The 12,242-nt window shown below is 47.8% G+C and overlaps 1 protein-coding gene across 1 annotated transcript in view; it reads right to left on the bottom strand.

The window, feature by feature from the left end:
• Tcerg1l (transcription elongation regulator 1 like) overlaps positions 1 to 12,242 on the bottom strand; it is a 181,838-nt gene that overhangs the window by 146,611 nt on the left and 22,985 nt on the right. The gene's annotated exons all lie outside the window — the stretch shown is intronic.

Raw genomic sequence — 12,242 nt, 5'->3', positions numbered from 1 at the left:
TCACTTTTAAACATCAACCTTACGGCTGTACAACCAATCCTCTTTGTCAGCTGACAAGGTGCTAAGCAACGACTAAACGGAATGCCTATTTCCCCCAGGACTTTCCAAAAGGAAGCATGCAGAATACACTTCTCCAACGTTGACTTTATGGTATAGGCTGATGGGTATAAGTCAAGGGAGAGGAAGCAATGAGCGGTTCTTTACCGAGGGAAGATCTTGACTGAGATGAGGACCCACGGCACAGTTATTTTGGAATAGGAGAATGAGGCATGCTGGCCCCTAGGTAGGTGTACCAGAAGGTGTTAAAGTTCTGGGATAGATGCTGTCCCACATGACACAGGAGCTTTGAGGAAACTGAGATGCAGAGTGGAACAGAGCAATGTGCTTGGCACAGCAGGCTAGGAGGATGGACCCAGACGTGTGGATGATAAGGTTTGCTGCAGAACGGCTCAGATGGGAGAAAGATCTGCTTTCCTGTCATGGCCCCACCCTGGCTGCCTTTTGTATATGAACGATCAGGGGACAGGGCTGAGTTCTGAACAGGCTCAGAGATAGGGAGTTGAATGGGAACCTCAAGGGAGGCAACCACAAGGGACAGAGAAATTTGAAGGCGACTACGAAAGTTGAATATTGTGAAATCAGATTTTAAAAAAATAGCCATAGGATGGGGGAAGGTCCTGACTGTGCATGTCCAGGTGACAAAATCAGAGTTGATTTTCTCTCCCTGTCTTTCCACATTTACAAATTCCCTAAGAGGTTCCCAGATCACCTCTTAAAATGACACTTACAGAGCAACTGAGCAGGAGCTTCTATGCTCCCCCAAAGCCCTCCATAGTTCCCTTGCCATTACCACTGTCCCCAGGGGCCTGCATGTCACCAACCATCAGCTCAGACTGACACACTGTTAACTAAAGGCCAGCTTCCCTTCCACAGGTTCTTTCCTGGTATACACGCTGTGGATTGTGTCAGATGTAGGATGTATTCACATCGCATCCCATACAAGAGTTGAACCACAGGCAGCTGCTCCTCCTGTCCCTCCTGTTCCGCTCCTGTCCCCACTCCCACCCCGCCCCAACACACACACCAACACACCCAGCCACTGATCCCAAAGCATCCAACTCTGGCCTTTTACAGAGCATCATGTGACTACAGGCATCGCTATGCAGCCCTTTCGGGGGCTCTGCCTCTGCTCAGTGAGCTGCACTGCAGTCCCCTTCCTATCTTCCTATTATGACTCAATAGCACATTTCTTTTTATCATTGAGTAATATTTCATTGTAAAGAAATACCACCATTAATTTCCCCCTCGCCTGCCGAAGGGTGTTTTGGCTGCTTCCAGGTTTTGACAGTTATGCTCAAGGCTGCTATGAGCATCTGCACACAGACTTTCCCCGGGAGCATGCTTTTCAGTTCCTTTGGGTAAACAACACAGTGTGCTTGACGGGTCATGTGGCACCGGGGCATTGGTTTTGTTTGTTTTTAATCTTTGTACTTGTGTATGATATGTGTGCACGGTCATATGTGTACATGCAGGCAGGCATGTGACAGAGCACACAAGTAAAGAACGTGAGATAGCTTCATGAACCACCCTTCCATCTCCCTCCTAGTCTCCTGGTTGCTATTGTATATGTCAGACTGCTGCCCCAGAAGATTCCAGAGTTTCTCCTGCCTCCATCTCCCATCTCACTGCAGTAGTTCTGAGATTACAGACACATACTTCTCCATCCAGCTGCATAGGATTCGAGGGATTCAAACTCTGGTCCTCAGCTTGTGGGGTAAGCAAAGGCCAGTGCAGAATGCAAGTGGTTTTTCAGGTGATTACCAGGGATGTCCCTGGAAGGCATCTCAGAAGCAATGTCCCTGAGCAGGCTGTGTGTGCAACCGGTATATATGGCAAGTAGGCTCTGCATGGAGGGGACAAGACCCCAACCCCAGGGATACTCATGGCCATCTATTTTGCTTTCCTTGAGAGGACAGGTGAGGGAGACCCCAAAGATCCCGTGTCGACCCAAGCTTTCCCTTCTAGGTCCTTGCCTCCACCGGCTCTTATGTCAGGATCCGTAAAACCTTGAGTACCAAGTTTAGGTGACACAGCAGGGGAAGACTCGTGTCTGCAACTGTGTTCAGCCCCAGCCTAGACTGCGCATTATTCCAGAGGAGAAAAGAAGATTAAAAAGTTATCATTTTCTTGATTCCCTACTCCATCCAATACAAATTAAAAGCTCAATTCTCTTCTGTTGTCTTCTGAACTTCTAATGTGATGAGCTCCCTATTCAGAAGCCCCTCCCATCGGAAGCCCCTCCCATCGGAAGCCCCTCCCATCGGAAGCCCCTCCCATCGGAAGCCCCTCCCATCGGAAGCCCCTCCCATCGGAAGCCCCTCCCATCGGAAGCCCCTCCCATCGGAAGCCCCTCCCATCAGACCAGTGTCTAGGCAGCAGAGCTCCCACCAGAGACAGACCACAATGAGACCTGTGAGTGGAACCTTCCCTCCATCTCTGAAGAAGTATTAATGACCACCCACTCCAAAGCTGACAATGTAGTCTGATAACACAAGGACTTTTACTACTAAAACATGCTCCAGCAAGACACCATGAGTCGGGAACCTCGCAGAGCATTGGGCCCCCGTACTCAAGGGACCATGCTATCATGTCTCCCCTTTATAAGACAGAGTCAGGCCTCACGATCTCAGTCATGTGCCACCTGGTGAAGTTTCTGAAATAAACTTGCTCTATTCTTTAAAATGAAAGTGACCTTGACTAATGGAAGAGAAAGTTACCATTATAAAAGAAACAGATGTTAGCGCAGGTGAAAGCATTTTGCAGCTAGAAATATGAAAACGTTTTTAATCACCACGTGATTTCTGTTGCCAAAAATCATCTGTCAACTTAAAAGCAAAATAACTATGACTCATTAATCTTCCCTTTAAGAACTGAAAAGATTTAAAAAAAAAAAAAACATGTTGAGATCATTTTGCTTCATACAAAATTGCACCACCTCTCAATGTGTTCACAGTATCTGTCAGATACCAGTGGCAACAAAAGGTAACAAGCCACATGGACTGCACCTGGCATAACACCATAATGGAGGACAATGTCTTTGACTCACAGCTTCAGAGGGTTTGATCCACTCACATCAGGGAGGGCATGGCAGAGTAGTTTCATCACCGCAGACAGGATGCAGAAGTAAGAGTATACATAACTAGGTTATTCCAAGGGTGAGCCACCGCAGACAGGGACCCCTAGCTCCTCCAAGTAGACTCTGTCTCCTCCCACTCACTACTTACCAGTAATGTGGTCCCATTGTGAACCCATCTGAACTTTTCCGACCTAATCATCTGTAGCAGGCCTCTCAGACACACACACACACACACACACCGAGGGATCCTTTACTACCACCCACAGTAGTTTTCAATCTAATCAAGTTCACAATCAGAGTTCACACTCACAATACTGGCAGACTTTGACAGAGATATTCATAGCTTCCAATGCATAAGAGAAAGGATGAGGCTGCTGTTGGCTTCTCCCTCTATCCCATCTCCCAGCCCTGGATCCCAGCAGAGCATCTCTGTGCCAAGCTGCACACAGCTACGGGACTAAAAGACGATATGATAGATGCAAGGCACGAGGCATCACTGGACACAAATAGATAAATGCTGCTGGGTACCTGCTGCTTGAGAACACCAGCCAGGGAATGTGTGGAGCCAAGAGGGCCAGGAAGCCAACGGTGCCCCCTGAGATCCTCCTCTCAGCTGAGCTTGGAGTATAAGCAAGCAAGCGCTCAATAACCTCCGTCAGCTGATAAATAATGACAGGAACTTCTTTTCCCCAAAGGACTTCAGAAAATCCCTTAGTTGAGTAAATAAATAGTAAGATAAGATAGGGATAGCTGGAAAAACCTGCTAAGCCAGCGAAGAGATAAGCCAGCAAAGCCATCCCATAAGGATTACTTATAAAATTCAATGTTTTAGGCAAACCAGTAATTAACTAGGTGCTTCCTTGAAAGCAGCATGGGGCAAGGTTCATGAGACACATCTGTATAGGCTCAACTTCAGCGGCTGCTGCTGCCCTTGTTCTTGTGAGGCAGGCAAGCATAGTTACATCCTGGGACCCCACCCCTACTTGGTTTGGAGTTTATGCACAGCTGGACTCTTTTAACAATGCATTTAGTAACCTTCTTCCTTCAACTATACGTACTATACATTCGACCCTTTTCCAAACAAAGAACCTAGAAACCTCAGAACCCTTCCATCCCTCACCTGCAACAGGATATATGTATTCTCATCTTTGAACAAAGGTCTAAGTTTCCCCACTCCTGGTAATCAAATTTACACAGTTTCTATTCACGTGTATTCCCAATGTATCCAGGTATGAAGAATAGAAGGGCTAATCTGTTCTGAACTGGTTTTGAACGCATATGCAGTAAGGTGAAACTTTGTTCTCTAGTAACCTTTTACTGAAACTCCTCTCTACCATCTTATGCATATGTATAATTGGTATGGATATGATTAAAGCCATATGCATTATAGAATGGGGCATGGATAGTCTATACATGATTAAATAACGCAATCCATGAATCAAAATAGATAATTCCCTTTAAAACCCAGTCCTTCCTTCCCCTTAGACCCATAACACAGATTCTAGACTCAAGATTCAGGGCTCTTGAGTACTCTTTCTCATGAGACCCACTGCCAAACTTAACAGTGCATCTTTCTACATTTTAACTATCATTTTTTCTCCACATAAATTTATTTCACTACTTTTGCAAATCTGTGTGAGCATTATTTTCAGTTATTTGGCAAAGAGGCCCAAAACCCTGGAAACATCTGGCCCAGCCCCTGACCACTGGTAGCACTCTTTGCTGCTGGAGTTCTCAAGGCCACCCACTTATCCTTGCTCTCAAACCACAAAGCAGCTGTTTGCATGTTCTCTTTGAAGGCAGTCATCAGACTGACATGCAGAGGACATCTTTAAGTGCCTTGCTGTGGCAGAGGAAACCTGGGCTTCATGATGTAACTCCCCTTAAAGACACATCTGAGACTGAAGTGCCCAGACTCTTCAGGGCCATGGACACAGGAGACATCAGGTTGCTAACAGCCCTGGCTTACTAAGACGCCTTTGGCTTCAGAAGTGAAGACAGGTAGTGGGTTCTACAAGTACCTTACAGGGCAACCGATGCTCTGTTACTGTCCTCTTGGAACCTGCCTCCAAACTCTGAAACTATTTGGGCTGAAGTTTGCTTTCCTGGGGGCAAAACAGAATTAAGAAGAGTGTATATGAGGTCTGGGACAGTGCCCATGCAGGGGCTGCAAAGCCATAGACACCAAGCTGATGAGCTGAGCTGGCACAGCATAGAACCAGAGATGTCCCATAGCTAGCTGGACTGACCCGTATCTGTGAGTATGTTCTACAGCAAGTAAGCCCTCAGGCCTTAATATCTCCTTATGCTTGAAAATGGAGAATGCTGGCAAAAGGACCCTAGCGTCCTTCCTTAGATATGATTGTTAGGGATCACGAATACCAGTGGCTACAGAGTAAGTGAGATGTTAAATATTCAATATCCAATTTTTATAGGAGAGGGAGCCTACCACATCTGTCATGGAGGACACCCATATTGGGGCAAACTTTAGGACTCAAAGTTGTGGAGTGTTGGGTAAACAGCAGACCGGTGAGAGCCTCTGACGAGCAGAGAGTCTGAGGAGCACCAGCTGTCACCCTCTGTGATGAGCAAAGCATTCAAAGAAATAAACAACCATTCGTTAGCAATGTCTGCTTAGCAAATGGTTTCGGCTCTGGTGGAAATCCTTCAGGCACTGTGCTACTGACCAGTAATCATTTCTGCAGAAATGATTGAGTGATGAGGATGGCAGGCTCTCGAGGAAGTTTAGGGTGTGGGGGCAGGGTGGGAAAGGCATGGTGGAGAGACCATGGGACTCAACATAGGGTGTTGGGGAAACCACCAACAGTCTCTTCATTCCCATTCTGTGCAAGCACTGGTTTCCTGTGCTCCAAGGAATAAGAAAATCTGTTAGGATTTCAACTGTGGTTTTCTGGAAGAGTGGCGACAGGCTTCATGGGTATATGAGACAAGCTGATACAAACCCAGCTTCCTTGTGTTTGAACTGTGGCTTAATGATGCGGCCAATATTTGCTTGTTTTGCTGTTTATTCTGCTTGTTTTCTGAAAGAGACATCTAATTCCTGGTCTCATTACAAGCGCTGAAGGTGCCAAGGAAGCAAACCTGCAGGCTATGCTGGACCATCTGCTGAGCTCCGTAGGCAATGCTCATCTCACTTGGTGCCCAGTGAGATGCTTTCCCAAGGACTCACTGCACGGATCCCGCCCACGCCCCCAGGGCTGGGAGCAGCATAGGACCCTGAAGCTCAGATTTCCATTTGCATAGAGCACCCACAGCTGGCAAGAAGGGCGACCCTTGGTCACTACTTCTTTTCCTGATCTGGTTCTATGTCCCAGTCACAGAAAATGACCTTCAAGAATGAGGGTGGCCACCCTCTTAGGCAACCTCCCATCACTGGAGCAACACAAGGAGGCACAGGGATGGTGTTGATGCTGTTTTGGATTTCAGTGGCCTTGGCCACCTTGCCTGGCTTAGAGGTCCAAATGGTCACCTTGAAGACTTGACTGGCCCATTAAACCCTAGTGTTGTCATTTTCTGGGAGTGTATTCTTAATCCTCCAAACATGGGGGGGAGGTCTCAAAAGGACTGTGTGTGATGTCCTGCTGTCCCAGTCTGCACGCCTAGGAGACGCCAAGGCTATAGAGTGCCCTTCAGTGTTGGCTACTGCCAACTAACAGCTTGTCCAGGTAGAGTATCCTTTCAAAACATACATGCATGGAAAAAGCCCTTTGCTAGCTAGTCACTGGGATTTACACACACTGGGATTTATTCATCCTAGATATGAATCCGGAGCAAAGGGAAAGCAAAGAGACCTGGAATGGCAGTGTACAACTGCGCATACACAGGTGCCCAGAGCCAGATGGGTGGGTGGGGACAAAGACCACACCCTTCCTGGGCTCACTACACTCTATATCTATCAGAGCTCAGCTCCTTTCCGACCCCAAGCAGCATCTCAGGCAGAGCCGTTCCAAAGCTGCCGCTTCATTTGGTCTCTCCGTGTAGCACCTAGCCAAGAGATGTGTAAGCAAAGAACACCTGCCAACCAGTGACAGGCTAGGAGGCCTTCAAACAAGAGTGACAGGGGGCTGTGACCAGGTCTTGGCCTGACCCACCCATGGCAGCTCTACAACCCACTCCTGTGTTTGCCCTCCTCAAAGCCTCAGCCTAGGAAGAATATTGTCCATATGACAATCATGTTACTAGACTGCATTCCTGGGAGCCACCCCCAGAACATCCTGCCTGTGTGTCCCATGGACTCCCATATGTGTCATCCTGGGCAGAGGCTTGGAGGCCCTGGAAGTGGTAAAGAGCGGTTTCTGTTCAGGGCTTCTGTCTGTTCTGTTGGTCTCTCTGCTGAGATTGATGAACTGCTCTGACCAAACTCTTGCACCAATTCACCTGACTCCAGGGAACCTGAGACCAAAGCCTTGGGGTCCACTTTCTCAGCTTCAGTAGCCAGAATTGTGAAGGAACCTTGTCATGGAGTGAGGGTTCCTCCCCAGGGTATCTGAACACATGGTGCTGGCCATGTTCAACCCATGTTATTCCTTTGCACTCCTCCTTCTGGCTTCCCTCACACAGTAGGTACCGGGTGAGGGATGATTAACTCATGCATAGTCCTTACTTCCCTCTCCCCTGGAGGTTCCACTTTCTACAAGAAGACATGATTGGGGCCTCTTATAGCCACTCACTTTACACACTTGCTCCTAGCTGTGTGTGCTCTCCCTCCCTGATCTCTGGCCATACTTTTCAGTCTCTTCCCAGAATACCTCAGGCCCACATGGATCTCAAGAATATTTGGCTAAGCATGGTCCTAGGGAAAAACCAAATACCATTGTTCTACTAAAGGGATATTAACAGTAAAGTGTTTCCTAAGGATATTCTGCTATACTGCTAGAACCATGCCTGGCTCAGCCGCCATCAGAGAAGCTTCCTCTTGTGGTAGACAGGAACTAACACAGACCCACAACTGGACAATGTTCCTTGGTTGGCCTCAAATATCTGGCCCTACCTGATCCTTGCCAACCTGAGAACTCGGTGTGGTTGTAGGCCCTCTCCACAGTGTCTAGTTCACACTGCAAGTCTGTATACATACCCCAAATTGCCAAGTCTCCTCTCAAGCACCAGGGTTAGGTCCCCCAAACATCTCATGTTTTGTCAGCTTTTCTGGTGGACCCAAGCATCCTCTGGGTGAGATTCTGTCCAGTGATGTCACCACTCAGCCCTGGTGGTGAAGATGGAAATGCCTCGGGCTGCCACCCCTTTAGTCTAATCTGGATTGTTAGCTTAGGTGGCACCTGGCTCAGGAGGTCAGAGCAGAGCCCGAGGCAAAGTGAACTAACCAGGAACACTTAGCAAAGGCCTTTGATAGAAGCTTTCTTCAGAGTCACTGTCTCCCAAACTCCGGGGGTGTGGGGGTGGAGCATAGGGGTGGGGGGTGGGAGTGGGGTTATATGCCTTTCCCAGTTCTGTATGGAAGGGCTGAAGCCTAGACTAATCCTGCCATCCCACCCCACCCCCAGGGCATCAAGGTCATTTTACATTAGTCTTCCTCCAGAGCCTAAAAGCTAAAAGTAATAGCTTTGTTGGGTGTGTTAGGGAGGAAGCAGAAGGCCTGAGTTCAAAAGGCCCACACTGCTTTTACAAACTATCCTACCTCCACATTCCCTACCGGATAAATACTAACATGCCTAATCACAGAGTCACCATACCACACAGGCACATACACACATGCACACACACACACACATACATACCAGACACACATGCATGCATACATGCATGCATACCACACACACACACACACACACACAGAGCTCCCACAGCGCTACCAATGCTGACACTAAAAGACAAGTTATTTAATCCCAGGGAGGTGGAGAATTCATTTAGCTCTTTTTGTCACTTTACAAATACTAATTTATTATTCTAGGATTTCATGTAACTTGGTACACAATAATTTGAATATTCAGTTTTATTAAAACTAGAGATTAATTACAGTACTCCAAAGAACAAATTGCTGCTAAAACTAAGTAGTCTGAACATCCTCAGCTCGGTAATGAAGTGAGTCAGAGAAAGGAAGAAGCCAGGGGCAGCAATGTTCTTCGTAAGTAACGAAGTGGCTTCATGGGTGGTTGTCCCAGTGTCCACCTGACCAATACCTGTGGTGGCAACAGCCTTTCTAGAATGTGGAAGGGAATCCATCACAGGGAGAACTTTGGAGGGCAGCATCCGAGGCGCAGACGCCTGGCAGAAAGAGAACAGTAAACACCCAGGCACCCTGGCCACACTCGAGTCCGAGGCTGGTTTATGAGAACCCCCATATTCACTGTCCATCAGGACCCCAGCCTCACTCACTCAACTCCACCACACACATGAACAGGTTCCTGAGTGGCGCCATGCTCAGGAAATGCCCACTGTGCTCTGTCGGCCTCAAGCACTCAAAATGTATGTCAACCGGAGACAGTTACCTTCTGAAGAAGCCATTCGGTACCCACCCTGCAGAGTCCCAAGAGAGTACATGTCTAAGGACTAAAAGTGTCTTCTGTGGACTGTGACGGTGCTGACCAAAGAAGGATCTACCATATTAGAGAATAGGTGTGTTCACAGTGGTAGAGTGGGCTAGCTCTATGCTAAGCCCACAGAGGGCTCCTCGGACCGTGGGTGCAAGAAAGAATTCTATTTGTTTGCAGAACAGAAGTTGGGTACGGGATTCATTATGGGCTCGGGGACTGGCTGTTTATCACCAGGCAGCTGTTTTTTCCCATTCCATGTGCACACAATTGACGCTCACCTCTTACCTGCCTCGTCATACCCCATGGTGGTAGTAAAGCACTGGAAGTCATTCTGAACCACGACTTTCTCTTCAGAGACACATTTAGACAGCAATGCAATCAACCAGCCTATGGTTTTTTAGGAACTTTCCTGCTTTGTGGTGCTGATCTTCGTTATGAAATTAAGGTGATTGAATGCTTCATAATTGAGATACCAAATATGCTTTTCTCTCCAGCACCTGCCTGAGCAGCTCCTGTTCCAGAGCCTCCCTGGGTGAATGAGGACCGCTGTTTGCATTCAAGACTTGAGGACTTGGGTCTAGATGAACATGTCCATTGTGATAGATGACTGTATATCTAAATACCTCAAACACTTTTACAGAAAATCAGCCTCTAGACCAGAACTCCACATACACTCCCCACCTCCCTCACCCCCTGCACTGAATACATGGAAACTCCAAGGCAGAAATCATCCGAAGAGCGCTCTCGTCCTCACAGCTGCTGTGATGTCTCCTGCTAGTTTCAGTTGCAGTCGGTATGAACTGATGTTCTGAGGACTGAGGACAGCCGTGCCCTGGCCAAGCCAGGAGCTGAGAGTTTGTGGAGGGCCTTCGTTCCTCAGATGCACCTGGTCTAGACGGGTTGGATCACTTGGTCCTCTGTTGGCTCCTCCATCCGTAGAGCCCACCTGGAGCCCCTGGAAGGCCTGAAGATTTGATAGTCCCTCCCGGGGAGCCCAGCAATGAGTCATGAGTGGTTTTTGAGGCAGTGTGGCTTGCTGCATTTAGTTCCTGCCACTTCAGCCATACAGAGAGACAGCAGAAAAACCTCCTGCAGACCAGTGAGGTCTAACTTGAGGCAGCCAAGAGTCTCTCACCTCTTGCCCGCGTTCACACCAGGCAACCTGGGTACACACACACACACACACACACACACACACACACCTGCTCTCCATGTACCTTTCATGTGTACACAGGCTACACTTGTGTCCCAGCTCTCTACACTTCAACATCCAGAGGCACTTTGAGTTGGGCCCTTCTGGGAGCCAGAGCCACCAGTCCACTCATGCTCTGGTGTAACGCAAAGATGCTCTGCTAGCAAGCCTGCCACCCCACCTTCCTCTCCCTGCTCTATATTCGTCCATATTCATATCTCGACCTTTCAGAGGCAGTCCTATATGTCATTTTAAAAGTAACTGTTGTGGTCCTCTGCAAGAATGTGCTTCTGTCGCCTGCATCGGTGCCTGACGTCTCTTCCTCAGGATCACAGTGTTCTATCCTCACTGCTTACCAGACTTCCCTCTCTTAGTGCATATGGAAAATTCTAGACTCTAGCTCCAACTGAATTCGGTCCTCCTTTCAGGAAACCAACAGACAAATCTCAAGGATCCATCCCCCACAGATCTCCCAGCAGGGAATGAATGTCCTCTGTATCTGGCATCTGAGGGAAGCCACCCACAGCTAAGTGGCCTAAAGCCACTCTGAGGAAATTCACCCAACTCTTTGTCCCTAGAGCACACAGCCAAGCTAAATATTTGGTTCATCAGCTTTGGAATTCCTCAGTCCTAAACAATGAAGGTACAGACTCATCCAAACAAAAGATATTCAAGGTTCATTTCCAGTTTGGAAAAATTCTTCTCTGCTGAGACTGCATGTGAAAGGTGAGACTACTTTCCTCAAAGGAGAGACTCCCGTTGTCTATAAGAAGGTACTTTTATCTGCATAGCCGATTACTGTAAGAAAGTAGTGCAGTCTGCCCACAGGAAAACACCTCCCTTTGTCTTGCCTGTGCTTTAAAGGTAGATGCACCTTGAGGATAAGGAGGGTCAGTATAAACACCAGGGCATCTCCCAACACTGGTTAGGACTCTTATGCCTAAAGCCACTCTGAGGAAATTCACCCAACTCTTTGTCCCTAGAGCACACAGCCAAGCTAAATATTTGGTTCATCGGCTTTGGAATTCCTCAGGCTTCTATTTGAAGTCACATTTTCAAGAATCCAAAGAATATAATTAAGAGGACCAGCACTGTGGCACAGAGGCATTTTAGAATCTAACACTGTTTCTGAGGATTTTTGATTCAGTTCTTTCTGAAAATGTGCTATGGTTCCTAATGTCTGGTAGGGAAAGGGGAGTGATCTCCCACCACAGAAGCCAACGAAAGCTGCCTGAGTGGAACACCGTGAAGACTGGACCTCCCCACCTCCAAAATCTCACTGAGTTTGTGCATTCTACTACAAACTAACACCAAGCAGTTCTCATGAGATAAACTCAGGGGTAAGATACAAGGATGCAGACAGCCATGCCTGCTTTGTCACCCGTCATCTTCGGCAGGTCTG

This window comes from Apodemus sylvaticus, chromosome 1, assembly GCF_947179515.1.
Source record: "Apodemus sylvaticus chromosome 1, mApoSyl1.1, whole genome shotgun sequence".
Taxonomy (NCBI): domain Eukaryota; kingdom Metazoa; phylum Chordata; class Mammalia; order Rodentia; family Muridae; genus Apodemus; species Apodemus sylvaticus.
Note: the sequence above shows the minus strand (reverse complement) of the source record. Positions and strands in the feature narration are given on the sequence as shown.